General features: G+C 37.1%; 1 pseudogene; it reads left to right on the plus strand.

Moving 5' to 3' along the window:
• Nucleotides 1-368: 368 nt before the first annotated feature.
• Nucleotides 369-710, plus strand: LOC117694916 (acireductone dioxygenase pseudogene; annotated as a pseudogene).
• Nucleotides 711-6,031: the final 5,321 nt, after the last annotated feature.

The raw sequence follows: 6,031 nt of genomic DNA on the forward strand, positions 1-6,031 counted from the left end.
ATCCCTGACCCCAGGATAGTTGCTAACAAATGACTGACACAGAGGTACAAAAAATAATTGAGCTGTACTACTTTTGTGTTCAGGGGCATCTTTAAGACCAGGATGAAGTCAGTCTTTAAGCTCAGACCACATCCTTGCATAACTTTCTTCCCCTGGCTTATCCTGTTTCCCTTCTTCCCCTTCTCTTGGCACTTCATGCCCCTTAAAACCATGAAGGCCTGCTTACCACTTTTGTGCCTACGGCTAAAGCAACGACCTGGGGACGCTGTAGAGTCGATGTGTGGGGTGGCCATATTAAGTTAGATGCTGACAAGTATGAGAATGATCCAGAACTGGAAAAGATCCAGAAAATGAGAAACTACTCATGAATGGACATCATCACCATATGCAAAGATAGACTTCCCAATTATGAGGAGAAGATCAAGATGTTCTTTGAGGAACATCTGCATCTGGATGAGGAGATCTGCTACATCATGGAGGGCATTGGGTACTTTGATGTCAGGGACAAGGAGGACAAGTGGATCCGAATTTCCATGGAGAAGGAGGACATGATTACGCTTCCTGCTGGCATCTATCACTGCTTCACACTGGATGAGAAGAAGGCCATGGGGCTGTTTGTTGGAGAGCCTGTGTGGACACCATACAACCGGCCAGCTGACCATTTTGATGCCCGGGTACAGTACATGAGGTTTTTGGAAGGAACAGCATAGCAGTGCTCCTCAAAGAGAAAACTGCACTATGTCAATTTCTTGCTGTGGTAACCAATTGGAAAGTTGCTCACCTCTCTGCTTTTATATGTGGACTTGAGGCTAGACTAGCTTTCTTTGGTAAGATTGTTAGATCAAAGTCTTTTAAATGAAAGCATCTCTGAAAGTGATTTTTACATGGAAGCCACAAAAATGTAAAAAAGTGACCTTAATTTTCCTGACTGTCAAGACTTAGAGATATAGAAGCCCTGGATTGGTATGTGCATTTATATATGGCCAATCATCATCTCCCAGCAGGTCCTTCTGTAGGTGTCTGTTGGGGGTGTGAAGATATGTCCTAGAGGGCAGTTATACCCAGCACAACTAACCAGATGGTGTTTTTTTTCTCCCTCAATGATTGTTGGGTGGGGAAGTGGGGTTGTTGTTGTTTTTCTTTCTCCAATACCTTAATTGTATGCTCACAACTAAGCTGTATTATACTCATGTGTACTTACATACAGTATTTTACTTGGTTCATTAAAGCCTTCTATTTAGATTCCTTATGTGATTTTATATGTATGTAATTAATTTCTACATCCAGGTAGATATTAGATATCCAGGTAGGTTTTGGGTTCTTTTACAATCAAGATTCAAAAGAAGTAATATATGATTTTTTACTCTAGCACCTTGGGTTACATAATGTAGATGTAGAAATCTAACCTAGCAAATGCAAGGCCTTGGGCATGAGCCCCTGTACCACAAATAAAGAATAATAATCCTGAAAAAAATGAAAGATCTACATTAGCTCATATGACCATTAAGTCTGTGAATGGGGGAGAGAAAATGATAGAAGACATACACTAGCATGAACTAGATATGATGAATTCTGTATAGATTATATTTTCAAGAGCATTATAGTGTACATACAAACTGTGCCTTGATCTTCATCATCCCTACAGGTTTCCTTTCTCCTAGAATTCAAGGAATGTGGATTCTTGTGATTTCCATGACTTTTCTAATACTATAAAATTGAATATATTTTTATGTATCTATTTTCTCCTGTGTGCAATAATACCTACTTCACAGAGTTGTCAAAAGACTGTCACTCTCAATGTCTGGCAGAGACCACCAATACCCTGTGTACCTAGGCCCTGGATGAAAGAAGATTCCTTACTCCTACTGAATAAAACTGGGAGAGTACTACTCAGAATTACTTATTTTAACAAATCTTCCATTGATTTTGTGCACATTAAAGTTTAAGAGATATTTACACAAGTAATTAGATACTTTGGTGTTCTAAATAGTCGGGCACAGTGCCAGGTAGTCATGCCACAGAGCCACAGAAAAAAATAGTCACATTTGTGTACCATTTAGGAAACTGTAGTATCTATAGTACAAAACAAACAAATTAACATTGTTTAAGTTATTTCTGGTTCTTCCTCCCAGCCCCATGCTCCCAGATATAAGACTCAGACTCAAAATATATTTACAAATACCTTGGTCTTTTAGATAGGCTCTTCTCTGACTGGTTATAATTTAAGTAACTCATTTATTCTAATGCAATTCGGCCACATAGCTGGTTACCTTTGCTCAGGTAGCATGCATCCATCTTGTCACCTGTTCCCAGGAAAATCTCTAGTGGCTCGCTCTATCCCAGAACTCTCTCTACTTCCAGGATGCCCCACCTTTAATTCTACTCTTTCCTATAGGCCATAGGATGTTTAAATGACAGGTGGTGTGTCTATATAATACACAAGATATTCTTCCTACAGAACACACACATACACACACATGCACACTGTACATGTACCTGTAAAACATTATGTGGTTCACCACAACTAGTAATATTATCATCCTTGAATTATGCCTAATTGATAACTGGAACAAGTCAGTCAGTAAGTATTACCATGTGCCCAACTTTGGTTTCTAGAGAGGACATTGGAGATGACATTAGAAAAGTACAAAAAAAAATCAGTTTCCATTAGAGAGCTGAGTGAAGGAAAGAAATTAGTATTGATTAGATACCTACTGTGATAGGGACTGTTGGGTAGAAAAAAATATCTTGATGAAATAGACTCTAAGGATTCCATCATCGGGCAAGTTATCCCAAAGAATAAGAAAGAGAAAAGCTCAGAGACAAAATTATGATTTTCAAATCATATAATTTTAGTTGATTTAAAATATGCAGTGAAAAGCAAAGGGAAAGAGATGGGTTAGTTTAACACATTTGCCAGAGGGTGTAAATGGAATGGAGAGAGAACATTCTTTGAATCCTGGATTCCACATGGTTCATCCAGACTGCTAAAGATGTAGTTAGAAAGATCAGGGAGAACAAAGTTAAATGGCACTTGGAAAGGATATATTTTGGATTTATCAGAGAGACATGGGGACTGGCATACCTGGCCACAGTCGTAGTTGGTCAGTAATCTGCTGAACAGACAACAGTACTAATTATGGATTTCAAATAAGATAATTGTGACCAGAAAGGGAGTTAGTAATGTGTAACTAATATAAAACAACCAGCAATTATTATGATAATTTGATCTGATATGGTCCTTCTCCACCACTTCTTGCAGTCAAAGTTCATTCTATTCAAGTATATATGTTCTATTTACCTTATAGCTTAAATGTCTCATAACACAGTGCTTCTCCTTCTTTAGTCTCATTGATTTTTTCATTCTCCATATAATTGGAAATGAATATCCTTAAACAAGAAAACAAGCGTATTTTTCATATTATGCAGGAGATTTTGTGTATTTTTATTGATTTTTTTTTTTGTTTTCTTCTTCTTCCTCCTTCTCTGCCTCTATATACTTTTCTTCTTTGTCTTACTTTTGGGAGACAGGATCTCATGTAGACCAGGTTGGACTCAAAGTTACTATTTAGCTAAAGATGAGCTTGAGTTACTGATCCACCTGCCTCAGCCTTCCAGATGTTTATGTTAAAGCTGTATGCCACCATAACCAGCCTTATAGTCTGCAAAAGGAAATAGATTATGCACAGAACAACTTTAAAATAACACAAAATGGTATTTAGTCAGTCAGCAGACTTGAAGTATGAAAAGATATGCTCTAGGGAATTCAACTTACTAGTGAAGGATGAGATATATGAAGGAGTCATTTCTCCATCAGGCTATAAGAAAGTTTCTACTTGAACAAAAATAGAGCATGGGTATTACTTGAGGAGGAGGAGGAAAAGGTCTTGGAAAATCTGATAATTACTGATGGCAAAAGGGGTTTGCATTTGTGTGCAAAAGAAATGTAGTCACTTAGGAGAGAGCAGAAACAAAAAAAAAAGAGAGAGAGAAGGATAAAGTTTTCAAAAATAGTCAGACTTGGTCCTCTAGGGTATAGTCCTCAAGATGCACTTCTTTCCACTAGCATACATTAGAGTGCATCTTTTATTTTGATTGTGTTGTTCACCATATTTGCTGCTACTTCCTATTTAGGATAAAGTTTTCAAAAATAGGATCAATCCCACTCTATTGATAGCTAGTGGCATTGATTGACACTGATATGTCTTGCTTGTAAAGGAGAGTTTAAGACTCATAGTGTGATTCCAGCATATGTAGCCCTCAGGAAGTACTGTAATAGGAAAAAAATCTCTTCAGCTTTGAGTCTGGAATTAAAATGATATGCAGATTATAGCCAGTCCAATATAGATAAAATCACAAATGAGGAGTAAGTTTTTTTTTCCTGTAAGCCAGTAAGGTCTGCAGGCTTGTAATTTCCACACCATTACTCAGCTTCCCCTGCCCCTAGGCAGTATTATTTTAGATGACCCATCACTGCAGTAAGACCAGAAAACGTCTTTAGGATGATATGGAAAAACAAATACTTTGTGTTTTGCTGTTATATAAAAAAATCTACAGGTAAAACACATGAACTAATAAGATAGGCTGGCAAGATCACTGAGCACAAACTGAGAAATTAAAAAAAAGATAGATTTTTCTATGCTTTAGAAATAGGTAGAAAAAAAATGATTATTTATTTACTCTGCATGTGTGCCCATGGGTACCTGTGACTGGTCACCTCTCCATTTGAAAGTCAAAGTTTAACTTACAAAACTCAGTTCTTTTCTGCCACCATGCATACCCCCAGAGAATCAAACTCAAGTAGTTAGGTTTGACAGTATACACTTTTCTCATTGAGCCATCTTGCCAGCCCACATACAATAAATCTTTTTAAATTATTTAAATTATTTCCTTTATCTTTAAGATTATAATATAATTGGATCATTTCCCTCTTCCCATTTCTTCCCCATTTACCTTTCCCTGCTCTCTTTCAAGGCACAGCCTCTTTTTTTAAAATTCTTTTTTGTAATGAATTTAAATATGAGTACCTATCACACATATCTAGTCTTAGCATCTCTTACATTATACACTTGAAAACTTCTTGCATATATAATATGAAAGAAAAATAATCTCATATATTTAATGGTATATAATTTAAGACATTTTGCTACTGACAAAGTGATTTTCACATTTTAGGAAAGAAAAAGCTTAAAAATGACCACAAACATCCAAAAAAAAATACTGATCCTTATTATCATTGAGGTGAATGCAACTTAAATTCACTAAGTAGTATTTTGTGAACATCACATCAGCAAAATTCAAAAGTCAGATAATGGCAGGGGTTGACAAGAACTAAAAGCAGTGTATGCTTCTGTGCCCAGTTGGCAGAAGCCCACTGATTTTAGTAAAGGAGTGTTGAATCTGCATATATCAGTATCCCAGTAATCTCATCTCTAAGAATATACACGTGAGAACATCTTACATATTTCTCAGGAACAAAGGCTCACAGCAGCCTTGTTCCTGAAAGCAACTACCTCACCATGACTGGTAAAATAAAATAAGATAAATCAAAAATTTTAAAGTCTGAGATATAATCACACAACACAATATTATAAAACAGTACACACAAAAAAATTACTGCCCCAGGCATCAACCTGAAAAGGGGTAAAATATAAAAGGAGTACCTGGTGTTAATTGTCTTACTTAAATGTAACTTTGTATCCATTGTTCAATCTCTCCACATTCTAGCCTCCAAACCCCACCCCCGCCACTGCCACCCCCCCACCCTCACCCCGGTGCCCAACTGTCTCTGGATAACCACCCTCTTCCATGAGAGCAACATGAGCACCGTGTCTATAGTTAGCATAATGTACTGGATTTTTTCGAAACAGCTAAAAGAGAGAATTTGAGTGTTTTACTACAGAGAAATGAAAAACGTACAAGGTCAGTCAAATGTGATGGTGCATGCATGTAATCTCAGCATTTCAAGAAGCAGCAGCAGGAAGATCATGATGTCAAGGACGGCCTGGGTACATAGCAAGACATCATTTCA

Source organism: Arvicanthis niloticus, chromosome X, assembly GCF_011762505.2.
Source record: "Arvicanthis niloticus isolate mArvNil1 chromosome X, mArvNil1.pat.X, whole genome shotgun sequence".
In the NCBI taxonomy this organism is placed as follows: Eukaryota; Metazoa; Chordata; class Mammalia; order Rodentia; family Muridae; genus Arvicanthis; species Arvicanthis niloticus.